This window comes from Colobus angolensis, unplaced genomic scaffold (genome assembly GCF_000951035.1).
Source record: "Colobus angolensis palliatus isolate OR3802 unplaced genomic scaffold, Cang.pa_1.0 Scaffold174, whole genome shotgun sequence".
In the NCBI taxonomy this organism is placed as follows: Eukaryota; Metazoa; Chordata; class Mammalia; order Primates; family Cercopithecidae; genus Colobus; species Colobus angolensis.
The window spans coordinates 6,353,494-6,368,682 of NW_012114866.1; the positions used below are offsets into that span (position 1 = coordinate 6,353,494).

General features: G+C 39.1%; 1 protein-coding gene across 8 annotated transcripts in view; it reads left to right on the forward strand.

Moving 5' to 3' along the window:
• The window catches only part of DLG2 (discs, large homolog 2 (Drosophila)), a 2,293,993-nt gene that overhangs the window by 1,871,542 nt on the left and 407,262 nt on the right, over nucleotides 1-15,189 (forward strand). The gene's annotated exons all lie outside the window — the stretch shown is intronic.

Sequence of the window (15,189 nt, forward strand, 5' to 3'; positions counted from 1 at the left end):
TTTTTTTTTGAGACCAAGTTTCACTCTTGTTGCTCAAACTGGAGTGCAATGGCTCCATCTCAGCTCACTGCAACCTCTGCCTCCTGAGTTCAAGCAATTCTCCTGCCTCAGCCTCCTGAGTAGCTGGGATTACAGGTGCCTGCCACCACACCCAGCTAATTTTTAGTAGAGAAAAGGTTTCACCATGTTGGCCAGGCTGATTTCAAACTCCTGACCTCAGGTGTTTCACCCTCTTTTGACTCCCAAAGTGCTGCAATTACAGGTGTGAGCCGCCCCACCCAGCCCTGGCTGTCTTCTTATAAGGAGACCAGTCAGACTGGATAAGGGACTCATTCTACTCCAGTGTGACCTCTTCTTAACATCTAACATCTACAATAATCCTTTCCTAACATGTCACATTCTGGGGTATTGGGAGTTAGGACTTCAAAATTTCTTTAGGGTTGGAGACACAATTCAACACATAACACAGAGTGTAAACTTTACAGGGACAGGGAGGTCTTATATAGCTTTGTATGTGCAAGGCTCGGCCAGGGTCTAGCCCAGTAACTGCTGGCAAAACCTTGGTTAAATGAATGAAGAAAGTATATGCAAATATTCTGCTCTGTTCTTCTGAGTATTAAGAATTGAATCTCTGTTTGCCCTAAGAACCTCCTCCTGATCTGGCCTCTGCCTTCATGTCTCCACTGTACCCCTTCTAGAATGGTACGTTCTAGTCCAGTGAAAATATTTGCTTTCCTTCAAACACCTCATATTCCCTCACTTCCTTCATTTATACTTTTCCTTATTCATTAATTGTTATCCTACTCCCTATCTCTCTATCAGTGCTCTCCTACCTACTGTAAACACCGGGCTGGCCACGGTGGCTCATGCCTGTAATCCCAGCACTTTGGGAGACAGAGATGGGTAGATCATGAGGTCAGGAAATCAAGACCATCCTGATTAATAGGTGAAACCCCATCTCTACTAAAAATACAAAACATTAGCTGGGAGTGGTGGCATGTGCCTATAATCCCAGCTACTTGGGAGACTGAGGCAGGAGAATCGCTTGAACCTGGGAGGCGTAGGTTGCAGTAAGCCAGGATCGTGCCGCTGCACTCCAGCCTGGGCGACAAAGCAAGACTCCGTCTCAAGGTAAAAAAAAAAAACTTATCCCAAATGTTATGGATGAATGAATGTTATTATAATTGGTTATTTTTACTTACTTCCCTCCCAGTCCCCCTAGGATGAGAGCCCATGAAGTCAGGAACTAAGTTGTATTTATAGTTATATTTCCAGCGCCAAGCACAGCACCAGAAGTGTATTTACCTTGAAACCCTAGGCCCTTCAATTACATGGACCTCTTCAAGCTCTTGTACCTTGTGTTAGACACTTTGCTGGGTACTGGAGACACAAAGGCCGGGGGAACAAGAGTTCATATACAGTAAGCACATTTGAGATATCAGGCACTAGCATTCCGGGTAAATAAGAAATTCATGTTACAAGTGTAATATTTTATGCTTTTTAAAAAATAAAATAAATTTTTTAAAAAAGGGAGCTCCAGATTGTAAAACTTCCAGACCGTATAAAACCTGCATCTGCCCTTGCAAAGCACTTGCTATGCTGAGAGAAGTAATTCACAAAGCAAATAATTCTGGCCATGTTTTTCCTGTGTAATTTAAGTGTGATCTTCTTCAGCAAACCTTCCATAGACACCCCTCCATCCAGAAATTATTTCTCTCTATCCCAGGCCCTCACAGCACTTTTTATGTATCTCTTTTATTACTTATATTTTGTTTCAAATATCTCTCTCTCTCTATTTATGTCTTATTTCTTCCACTAGATTTGAAATTCTATGAGGGCCAAGTCAGTCACAATAATCTTCATCTATAACACAATACTTGGCAAATGGCGTGTGCTTGATAAATATATGAATGACTATTAAGAGTTTCCAACATGTTATTTATTAATATAGTCCAGGCATTTGCATTTATTATCCCATTTAATCCTCACAAAAACCACAATGTAAGTACCACCATTATTCTCATTTTGTGATATAAAAACTGAAGTTCAGGCCGGGCGCGGTGGCTCAAGCCTGTAATTCCAGCAGTTTGGGAGGCCGAGACGGGTGGATCACGAGGTCAGGAGATCGAGACCATCCTGACTAACACGGTGAAACCCCGTCTCTACTAAAAAACACAAAAAACTAGCCGGGCAAGGTGGCGGGTGCCTGTAGTCCCAGCTACTCAGGAGGCTGAGGCAGGAGAATGGCATAAACCTGGGAGGCGGAGCTTGCAGTGAGCTGAGATCCGGCCACTGCACTCCAGCCTGGGCGATAGAGCCAGACTCCATCTCAAAAAAAAAAAAAAAACTGAGGTTCAACAAGATGAAGTAAATTGACCAAGGTCTTGTAGCTAATAAATGACAAATCTCGGTTTTAAACTTAGATGTGTGTCTGGAACCAAAGCCAAGTAATTACTGCAGAGGACTAAATCATTCTTCAGAAAATTGAATAGATACATTTCTTGTGCATAAAGAATTCCCAGTGAGTGGAGGAGAGATACATATATCTGTATCTATTTTTAAGTGATAGTACTATAATGCTCCCAGTAAAATGCTCTGGGAACACCACCCAGGAGATGGCTAAATGTGCCTGTGGAATTGTTGAAGGATAAACTGGCTCATCTGGGGATGGGCATTCCAGACAGAGGAAGAACACACAAATGGCACAGGAGAGTCTGGCCATGAGGGCCACAGAGGAATTTATGCATAATTGATAGGTATAGTGCTAGAAGGAATGTATTGAAAGTTGAGATTGAAAAAGTCCATGGAGCCCAAATTAATAGTTACTTCATATTGTAAGGAGAATCCTAGTTAGGAATCCCTGGCAGAGATGTCATGGGCCTGAACTAAGGCAACAATACTAAGATGATGTGAGAGGCATTTCTGAGTTAAAGATGACTGCATTTGTTGGATGATTGGAAGTACCAGATGAGCAGTAGAGAAGGAAATGCAGAAGTTTCTGATTTATAAGATTGGGCAAACACCATTAACCCAGATAAGGAACAAAAGGGAGAAAAAAAGATTCAAGGAGAAAATAATGATTTCATTCTGGAGGAACTGAATAGAAATGTGGAGTAGAGAAGACTGATCCAGGCCAGAGATATGAATTAGTGGATTATCACTCTAGAAAAGGATAAGACCACCTATTTATTAATTTATTTAAAAAACATCAAGGCCCTAATCTGTACCAGGGACTAGACTAGATGCTAGAGGCCCAAGGGGGTTGTAGTTCTCATAGAGATTGCGTTATAGTGGGAGATGGGCGACAAGCAAACAAACAAACACAATTAATTTACTGTAAGATAAGTATCCTTACAAGAGGCCGTGATTTTAAAAAAGAAAAAAAAGGAGTAGGGGACTAGTTTAGATGGAGTGGTCACAGAGCACAGTTTAAACTGAGACCTAGAGAGACAAAGGAGCCCTCCGAGAAAGAGCTAGAGGAAAGAAAAAAGAGGAGAATTCAGTGTCTCAGTCATACCAGCCACACTTCAAGTGCTTACTAACACATATGACTGGTAACTACGATAGTAGGCAAACAGATACATAGAACATTTTCCAAAATTTCAATTATGGAAACATAGAGAGGAACGTTTATAATGTCAAAAGCTGAAGAGAGGCCAAGTTGGAGAGGACCTAACAATAGAGCTGTTTCTGTTCTCTCCACTTTCTTGAAGGTGAGTACTAAATATTTATTAAATCATCAAGTGGAATTGTGGTTTTAGAAATGGGAATGCCCCACTTCTGATTTTCATTAAGCAAGCATGTGTAATGCTGGAGCTGGAAGGGATGGTGGTGATTCTGGTTTGCCTTTCTCACCCCTCCTCTAGTTATACAATATGGAAACTAGTTCAGAGAGGCTATTTTCAAGGACACTCAGGAGTTAATATTGGAGTCAGGACTAGAAAACAGGCCTCAGTCTAAAGTTTTTTTCTACAATTATATGGATGTATCCATATCAGAGTTAAGAGAAAACATGAAATACTTGAACCCAATTATTTCACTTTAATTTAAGCCATTTTCCCCATATCACACTAATTGTAGAGGGTTTGAACATTTGATAATTAATTGGAGTTTCATAATACCATAATGTTCCAACTCAAAAGACATTTTAAAAAATCATTCATAAAATGTACTTTGCCTTTAGAAAGAATAGGCAGAGTTTTTTCCTCTAATCCTATTTTTGAATATTAGTTTTGCTAATGCCCCAGCTTCATAATAGTTTCAGACATTATTTCACCAGTCATGAGAGCTTGAGAACAAATGACGCAACTATGAAAAATAACTCTATACAATAGATATTTACTTCTTTACTTTTATTTAGTTTAACAAGATTGCTAAAATTATTCGTGTTATAATTATCAAAAAAATATTCCTTTTATAGTTAACTTATCTTTAAAAATTCAAAATGCAACAGGGAACAAAAGCAAATTATTATCATTATGGATAGTACATATAACTTAAAATAAGTTGGCAATGAAAACGTTATGAAATAAAAGAAAAAGAGGGGTAATCCTTTTTTTTTTTTTCTTTTTGCTTTGGAGATAAAATAATGATTAGAAGGTATGGTTATGAAAAGTGAGAACGTATGTAAAGCAACATAAAATTGGTTCTTTGTTTATTTTCTCAAGAAATTTAGACAAAAGCAAATTGAGGTGAAACTTGGTTATTAGATTATCATATTTGATATGTGGATAAGAAAGTACTCCAAATATTTTTAAATCAAACTAATTGATCTGTAGTTAATTTATGTTGCGAGAAGAAAAATTTTTAATTTATCTGTTTGATTCCATTTACCAAGGATGTTATATGTAGTCTCAGATGTGTACCTAATTCTAAGATTTACTCCAGAGAAGAGAAGGAAGAGAGAACTCAGACAAGCCAGGCATGGTGGCTCATGCCTGTAATCCCAGCACTTTGGGAGGCCGAGGCAGGCGAATCACCTGAGGTCAGGAGTTCGAGACCAGCCTGAGCAACATGGAGAAACCCTGTCTCTACTTAAAAAAATACAAAAATTAGCCGGGCATGGTGGCACATGTCTGTAATCCCAGCTACTAGAGAGGCTGAGGCAGGAGATTCGCTTGAACCTGGGAGGTGGAGGTTGCGGTAGGTGAGATCGTGCCATTGCACTCCAGCCTGGGCAACAAGAGCAAAACTCCATCTCAAAAAAAAAAAAAAGAACTCAGATCTTAGCAGTTAAATCCAAGATCTTCCATTACAGCCTCAATCAAAGCCCCTCACTTTGCAGCAGAAGTGTCTTTAGAGACCTTTAGAATTATTAATTAACCTCATTACAGGCAATCTTGGGTTGTAGAAACAGAACAGTGTAACATAAACACTTAAGGCTTACAAATAGAAGTTATTGCATTACAGAATCTCCCGTGGGTGCACAAACATTCAATGCCTTCACATTATCCAAGTATAAAGTCTGACTTCCTTAGGTTGGCATCCATGTTCCTTCCCAGTCTGCCTCAGTCTTCTACTTTTCCTTGAGGCCAATCCTGCACATTATTCAAACTGGGATACTCCCTGTACTCCAAATACATCTTGCATATCTCTGCTCTGACCCTAGGTTCATGCTATGTACTGAAATACCCTCTACTTTCCTTTCCTTTCCTCCTCTGTATAACTACTTTCTGTTTATACAGAGTTAGCATAAACTCTGTATCAGTGTGGTTATTATTTTGCTGAAGTCAATCTGGTCTATATTGACTAAACACAGAGATCTTTCATCCACAATACTCACTTGGTACTTAATATATGTGGCTTTACAATATTGATTTATTACTTTATGTGTGACTATTTACCTTTCAAAGGTCATAACTTTCTATAGGGAAAGGAAATGAGTTAGCATTTACCGAGAACTTGCTGTGTGATTCTAGTATTTTTATGTTATTTCAATTCTTTCACAATGCCAGAAAATAGATATTATTTTTCACAATTTATAGCTAAAAAAGCAAAACGTCAAGAAACTACACCAAGATTACTCATATTTATTGATAGGATTATGATTGAAGCCTAGATCTATCTAGCTCCAATGCCCATTGTCTTTCCCAATATCACAGTACCCCATACCATCCTCCGCTAGTAGAGTTGTTTTATCCCACGCAGTACCAACCACAGTATATTTAGCATAAACTCTGTATCAGTGTGGTTATTATTTTGCTGAAGTCAATCTGGTCTATATTGCATATTTAATGCATAGATCCCCCCTTATGATGACAGATTTCTTTCTATTATTTTAATAACATGTCCTCAAATAGCAGTTCAACAAAACCTCCTATCTTTGTGTATCTGTATGATGCCCAATAATCTCTTTGACTGATTATTTGGCTAACAGACAAAATTAACTATTTAAATATGAGGCACACATTATGCTGCATCCTTTTGAGGAGCTAGTTCATTTAGATATAAGAAGGTTGTAATCAACCAGCAGCTTTGAAGCCTTCTGTTGTTGTCTACCATGTGACCACCTTTGGTATGCTCCTCTCTTCACAATTTTACTAATACATGTCTTCTCATTCTACTAAAAAAGTCTTTTAGATCTCCTCAAGGATCTCCTCTTTTTAATAACATTGTTCACATGAACACAGTTGCATTTATAGAGGAATGAAGGAAAAAGGATTCCAGAAGACTAGCTGTAGACTTCCCATATGATTTCCAAGGGTAACAGATCCTTTTTGGGTTGTCATGGTACTAGATCTGGGCCTTCCATTTACAGTCTCTGAAACTCAATTTTTGTCAGTGTATCCAGGAGTAATCAAGCTTATATGTTGTAATACCATGTTTTTAATATACAATGCAAAATGTAACTACTCAAGATACCTGAATGCACATTGCTCCCAATAGGAAAAACACTGGGAGAAATTATATTTTAATGAGCCGGAGGCTTGGTGAGCCTGCACTCTGAGAGGGAAATTAGCTACCCAAGTGACCCTAATGACTACTGTCATAGAGCTAGGATGGCCAGATGAGCCCATCTCATGTTACCCCTACCACCAGGACAGCACATTTATGTTAGCCACCTGCAGCTGGAGCTAGAGAGCACCTCGACCTCACAGTGCTGGAGACCTATTGCCAAGATCTTTCTTCTACGACTCAGTGGACTCTCCCTCCTTTATTCTCCCAATGTATTCAGTGTTATTAATTCTGTTTGCAAGTGTAACTTCTTCCACATTCAAACATGCCTCGATTAGTTCCCCAGGCCCCCTTTTTTTTCTTTTCTTTTTTTTTTTGAGACAGACTCTCACTCTGTTGCCCAGGCTAAAGTGCAGTGATGCTATCTTGGTTTACTGCAACTTCCGCCTCCCAGGTTCAAGTGATTCTCATGCCTCAGCCACACAAGTAGCTGGGATTACAGGCATGCACCACCGTGCCCAGCTAATTTTTTTTTTTTTTTTTAGTAGAGATGGAGTTTCACCATGCTAGCCAGGCTGGTCTCCAACTTCTGGCCTTCACTGATCCACCCACTTCGGCCTCCCAAAGTAGTGGGATTACTATAGGCGTAAGCCACTGCGCCTGGCCCCCAGGCCCTTTTTTATTCCTATGAGCCAAAATCAGGGTAGATATGTATCCTGGACATTGTTGAGGTGCTAATATTTTTGTACTTTATCCTTTTGTTTGGGGTGTAGCCTCACAAGGTCCTAATTTTGCTGAGGTGTCTCTCATCTAATCCCACCACTGCACTCACACAGTCCTATTCATGCAGCCAGCAAATCTAGACACTAACACACTAGCTCATCACTCTTCAGTCTGCTGCTATTCTCAGTACTTGCTTTCTTCTGAGCTTGCATTTCTGCTTCATTTTCAGCCTCTGAAGATTTCTTTTACTTGCAAGCTTAGCCAAGCATTTAAAAGTATTTTATAACTATTTTATTCAGAATTTTTAGCTGCTTTGTAATGAAAGGGGTTTTCAGAATATCTAATCTGCCAAATTACTGGAAATAGCATCTCAATATTTAAGTTTCTTCAAAATTTATTAGTTTTCTAGATGCCTTTAGTTCATTGTCTTATCGGAATTTCAACACTTCCCCATGAGACAAACATTATTCCCTCCATTACCCAAGCAAGGAACCCAACCTGTAGAGGACAATCCGGGCTTCCCACAGATCCCAAGAGAGCTAGAACTAGAACTCAGTATCGTTTTTCCCAACCTCTCACTTTTTTTTTTTTCTTTCATGAAACAATATTTTTGTTTGTATATCTCTTATATACTCAGTCTGTACCAGTTCCCAAAATTACACAAAACAAGGACCTAAATGTCCTTTGTCTTTCAGGATCATAGAGATTCACAGCATAGATGGATGGGTAAATAAATTAATTTCAGGACAGTAAAGGCAGTGATAGTGGTGTGATCAATGAAAGGACAATGTGGTTTCAAAAAAGTCAATTCTTCTGGAGGTGAGGGTAGAGGGGACAGCAGAGAGGAGATGGTACCTGACCTCAGTCTTAAAGGCCAAGTAGGACTTCCTTAGATAGATGAGAATACCAGGAAAAGGCAGGCATCCTTCTAGCCAAAGCAAACAGCCTGGGCAAAGACAAGGAGGAATAACATGGAATGAGAAGCTGTGGTTGTCAACTTTGTAAGGCTGAAAGAAACATGAAGTACAAGGGGGTACAGTGAAGTTGGGTGGTGGAGAGGTAGGTGAGGTCAAAGCTTTGAATGCCTATGTAGAAGTTTAGACCTTATCCTAAAAAGTATACATATCCTTAGAAGGCTTTTGAGCAAGAGAGAAACATGATTAGGTATGTTCTTTAGAAAGATTAATGAAAACATATTTATACCTTAATTCCCACTACCCAATATAGCTTCTCACCATGGAGGTTGTAGGAGTTGACTGGAGTAACTTCCCAAGCCCCCAGATGCTTAGAGTTCAAGGAATAGCCCATGAATGGCTATGAAAAAGCCTTCAGTTTAAGTAGTAATTTTCCTTTTTTTTTTTTTTATTGAGACAGAGTCTCACTTTGTCACCAGGCTGGAGTACAGTGGCACAATCTCTGCTCACTGCAACCTCTGCCTCCTAGGTTCACGTGATTCTCCTGCCTCAGCCTCCTGAGTAGCTAGGACTACTACAGGCACACTCTACCATGCCCAGTTAATTTTTGTATTTTTAGTAGAGATGAGGTTTCACCATGTTGGCCAGGATGGTCTCAATCTCTTGACCTCATGATATGCCCACCTCGGCCTCCCAAAGTGCTGGTATTACAGGCGTGAGCCACCATGCCCGACCTTAATTTTCCTTTTTGAATCATGAACCCTCTTAAAGTATCTGGTGTAAAGAGAGAAAGACAGCCCACAGCACCTCCTTTCTCCTGAAAACATCCTGACTAGTTTAGAGCACCGTCTGAGACTCCCACTAAACAAGATTATGCTGCTGATGATCTATCACAGCTTGGAGCAGGTCAGGCTGACATTTCTCCATTCATTCAGCATCCAAAGGTTTTATAATTATAAAGACTTTTTACATCACATTAAGAGAAAAATAAAAACTGCGTAAGTGAATATAGCACATTTCATCTAAGTGATGATGATTAAAGAATAATACCTTTTAAGAAGAAGGCTGGCCACTCCTTACTCTTGGATACTGTAGCTTGTTGCTCACATGTTTCTGTCATAGCACTTGTCCACTTCCTAGGCTTCTATAAGCGTTTGTTTACATGTGGCTCCTCCTACCCCAGGCTCTTTAATCTTTGTATTCACAGTGCCTAACACAATGGTTGTCTATTGGAAGTTGGATGGATATATATAAGATATATATTTTTAAGTGGCTATCTAACTTTGTTTTTAAAAATGCTGATATTGTGAGTGACCAAATTCTGTCTTCTGTACATTCCATACTTAAAATATAATATGAAATTAGCTGACAGTGAGCACCTATTATGTACCAGGTACTGGAGACAAAAAGCAAATGCCAACACACGTCTGTTTTGTATAAGTCCCTGCCCTGAAGTTGCTCACTCTAGCTGGAAAGGGAGTCAAATAAACCAATCCAGTGGAATAAGCATTATGATAGATACATGAAAAGATTGCTAGGGGAGGCACTTAGCCCAGCCTACAGTAGACAGATAAAGGAGAGTATCAGGGAAAATTTTCATAAGATTACAATCCCTGAGCTAATTTCAGAATGAGAAATGAGAGATAGAGTTTTGTTCCACTGTCAGTGTATAATGATGTATAATAATGATTAGTAATAGAGCCCTTGGCAGTATGAATTCTGGATGATAAATAACATAGAAAATCAAAGTCCCCAAATCATTTCAGTATAAAAAGTATTTGAGTTATTTATAAATTGTGTTTGTTTATTCAATCATCAAGTGTTGACTGAACAGTCTTCTATGTATATTAGGGATACCTAGAAATGTAAACCATGATACCTCACCTCCAGGATATTATGATCTCATTGGGGTCCACAATACTGTCACACACAAAACAATTCATAGAAATGTGGGCCATTACATTAATCAGACCCAGAGTCATTAGCCTCGGCAGTATACATGCAAAAGCAGCTGTGCCTCAAAATGTTTCACAATGGTTCATGAAAATGATGGGTCTTGGGCAGGTATAATATAAAAGGAAAAAAAGACAAAAGAGAAACAGTAAGATAAAAGGGTATTACAGAATGGGAGAAATTGAAAACTGAAGAAAAGAGATGGGCTAAATGTGGAATATTAAATGACCATGAGTCAAGTACCATTCTGAGCGCAATGCAAGTGAAAAACATGAAGCCGATGTCGAATGCACCATCAAACTTCTAACAAGGCAGTCTCACACTGGCAGTTCATACCTGGATCCATAACAAACATGTTTAGTTTGACATACAGCATGCTTTTACCTTTTTTAACCTTTCTCATCTTTGAATTCTGGGAAATTTATATAAATATCTAGATTCTTGGCTTGTCTTTAAAAATTAGAGAATCTATCAAGATTACTTGACATTCCTGCTTGGAGTAATTGTCCAGAGTTGAACAGCAGCAGCCCCCCTTTAGATGAAACGTGTCTTCCAGTTTGCTATGTTTCCTTCTCATCCTGCTTTGCCCATTTGTGTTTTGTGATCTGTATCTGTGGAATTTAGATTTCAACATCCCTGGTTAAAATCTAGGAAGAGGGAAAGACATTCACGTAATTAGTTATAATATGAAATGGAGACCTAAATCACTGTGGGATTTTATCCATTCATTTAATACCTATTTTCTGAGTTCCTGCTACCTGCTGGGCATCTTACTATTACTGGGGAAATGCTGGTGCCTGGGTTCTAGGAGTTCACATTTTCTTGAGAAGAATGTATGAGCAATTAGGACACACTGTAAAACATGCTGCAATAGAAGCATGTGTGGAAGACACAGTGTGGACCCACGGAACAAGTCATCATATGTACCTGGGGATTCAGAGAAGTGATGATTGAACTGAGTTTTAAGGTGGCCTGAGCCAAATTGTAGAGGTATGAAGCAACAGGTCGAACTCAGGGAAGCACAGGGAGTTTGATGTGGTTGGAACATAGGGTGGCTAGAGACATTTAAGCAAGGTAGTAAGATGATCTGATTTGTATTTTAGGGAGGAGAATGTATTTGGAAGATTGAAACTAGGATCAAGGAGACTTCAAGTTGGGGAGGTTATCCTAAACGTCAAAACCTGAATTAGAGGAGATGAAGGGGTTGGAGTAGATACCATGATATTCAGAGAGGGAAGAGTGCAAGGCAGCGCGGAATGAGGTATTGAACCATGTGGTTCAAATGATAAGAGCTAAAGGCAGTTAAAGTGAATCTTTGAGAGTCAATGCTTTTGGAAACTATATTCTGTAATATAATAAATATATCTTAATCCCTTTTTTTAAATTAAGAATCCTCCTCTGGCTTATATATATGTTAATATATACTACTATACTTTAAATATACTTGAATTTTAGCTTAGTCTTTCAAACTTTTCATTGTTTAAGTTCCCTCTCCATCGAATGGGTGAAACACTTAACTTATAGCAAAGAGACTAGCTCTGATGCTTCTGGCTGTGTGAATGTAGACAAGCTGATTTACCTAAGCATCAACAAAATAGGACTTGTAATACTTTAAAGGGCTTTGATCCTCTAACAGGAAAAATATATGTGAAAATGCTTTAAAATCTACAGATTGCTGTAATAGGTTGTTAGTATAGGAAATTTAAATTAGAAAAAATAAATCCTTTGAAGTTGTGCTTAGGACGTTAGTTACATTCCATTTTACAAATTTATTTTTTGTCATTTCTCTTCACTATTAAAATAAGTATCATAATTAACTATAATATAAAATTCTTTTTTAAAAAAAGGCATTTAAATTTTCTGAGTTGCAAAAATTCCAGATAATTTGGTTTAAAAGATTTGTTCTGATAGTTTGAAATAAATGAGGTCCAGATAAATAAAATCTACTGTCATGCAAACATTATATGTTTTCTGTTTTTATAGACAGGAAGCAGTATACCAAAGTGCAAGGGTCACTAACAAAATGCCCCCAGATGGGTAACATAAATGGGTGATGGGCAATGATATTTCATAATGACCTTTGAAAGCTGTCTTTTGACAGCTTTCATAAAGTCACATTGAGTATTAAACATGTAAGGATAATCTTTACTTCCGTAGGAATCTTACTGTCTCCGATTTTTATTAAAATATGATTCCCTCCATAAATCTTTCATTTTCCCATTTTTGATAGGAGTATGAGTACAAGAAATACTTTCCTCTTAATTTTATAAGAAGTGCAAATGTGGTACAATGACAGCTTTTTTTTTGTCTGGGAACATGAGAAAGAGGTTAGGACTGTGGCAAACTGGTGAACGAATGACCATTCTAAAGAAGCCCATTCTCTAAACCAAGTGTTACCTCACAACAAAACTGGGAGCTAGTGTTAGTGGAATGTCAGATTTTTTTCACGTGAGGCCACAAATTCATATTTTATGCAAATTTTCCTAATTTTAAACTTGGGCAACTAATTCAAACATTTGTAAATATTGTCAGTCAAATTCAGCCTTTGACTTGCTGGTTTGCAATCTCTGGTATATACCATATTCTAGATTTGGGGATTGTGAGACAGAAAATCTATGTCCTTAATCCTACCTTTGATATTTACTAAACTCAGCTAAAAGCTTAGGCAAGTAGTCTCATTTCACTAATCTAAAAATTTGCCATAATGATTTCTTCTTCAGGTTATTTCTTTTACTCACAATTTTATTAGAAACATTTTTCAAACATAAGGAAAGGTTTAAAAATTTTGCAATGAACATCCATGTACTTGCCACCTAGATTCTACTATGAACATTTTCCTTTACTTACTTTATCACATGCCTGCCCATCTATCCAATCATCAATCTATTTTGCTTTCTGTGTCTGTTTCAAAGTAGTTGCAAAATCAGTATACCTTTCATTTCTTTGAGGAATAAATCAAATGATTCACGTAAAGCATCAAACACAATATCTAGCACAGGGACAAATGTCAGAGTCCTAATCACTCTCTTCCCTCCATCTATATGTACTATATAGAGCTCCAGTGTTGTTGGACCCACTAAGAATGTCTATACATGTGTTTATTCTCGAGCAAGGGGGAGATTTTGTCAAAAACCTTTTCATCAAAATTCTGTTGGCCTCTACCTTTAAAATGTATCCCCATTTCTCTCTAATCCACCCTCTTATTTAAAAAGCAAAACAAAACAAAAAAACCTTGAGTAGAAAAACACTAATGTAGGAAGACTTTAGAGTTGGAAGGGAGGCAACAGACTGTCTAGGAAAGGAAGGATACTGTAGTGAGTTCCCAGGACTGTTTCTTTCTTCTTTTTTTCTTTTGTTTGCTATGTATTTGGACGGAGCACTGGAGAAACGGCAGCCTGGACTGCCAATAAGTACAGTCAAAAACAGCTCCAAGCGAAACCTGCTCCCTATAGATAAATGACTGGGAAAAACAGGTAGACTAACAGAACAGGAAAACTTTTGATAATACTGACCTACTCTAGCCAAACACCAAAGAAAAAACTGTCCCCTCAACCCTGCAGTGTCAGTAGTGCTGTGTAGAGAGCTAGATTTCTGGCTCCACCAGGGGCAGCCAGGAGAGGCAACTCTAAGATGGCCTTCCACTTCCTCCACTAGGCTGTTGTTGGTAGACAGAATAAGAACTGAATTTCCATCCCCATCTGGGCAGCAAATAGGCAGAACAAGGGGGTATGAGGTGGTGCTAGTCAATTCTCCACTTTCTAGTGGGGAGCTGAACTCGTACCCTTATCCAGCAGCAACAGGCTGGAATGAGGTGGCATTAGCTGGCATTCCATTCCCCTACTCCTAATATTGATGGGGACCAGCAAGAAGCTTAACTTCTACCCCTGCACAGTGGCAATGAAGTAGAAGGAGAAAGAGGAAATCAGTACTAGTTGGAAAACCACTCTGCCTACTAGGGTAACATCAGCAGGGCCCTGTGTGGAGCTAAACTTCTACACCCATGCAGAGGTAAGGAGGCAGAATAAGGTGGTTCAAGGCAGTGCTAGTCAGCACCCCGTCTTCTCTCCCCGATTGGTGTTAGTGGATCCAAGCAGGGAGCTGAACTTCTACTCCCACCTAGTGGCAATGAGGTAGAATGAGGGAAATGCTCTGTGTTTCCCTCCCTGCTGTTTCTGTGATCAAGGGGGAGCTGAACTCCCATGCCCACCCAGCTGCAAGAGGAGTCTGTTTTACATCAAAGGAATCATTTACAAATGTAAGTCAGGTCAAGTCATTTTTCTCACAGGCTTCCCATTTCTCTCAGAGTAAAAGTCAAAGCTTTTAAAATGATCTACAAGGCCCTACAGGATTAATGCACTATGGTCTCTCTCAGAGTGGTAGGCAAAGTTCTAAGAGGGACTCGTGATATCTACCTCCTAGTGTTATTCCCACAATTAAGTTCTTATATAAGAAAAAGGGATTATGCGGCCGGACGCGGTGGTTCAAGCCTGCAATCCCAGCACTTTGGGAGGCCGAGGCGGGCAGATCACGAGGTCAGGAGATCGAGACCATCCTGGCTAACACGGTAAAACCCCATCTCTACTAAAAAAAAAAAAAAAAATTAGCCAGATGTGGTGGCTGGCGCCTGTAATCCCAGCTACTCGGGAGACTGAGGCAGGAGAATGGCATGAACCCGGGAGGCGGAGCTTGCAGTGAGCCGAGATTG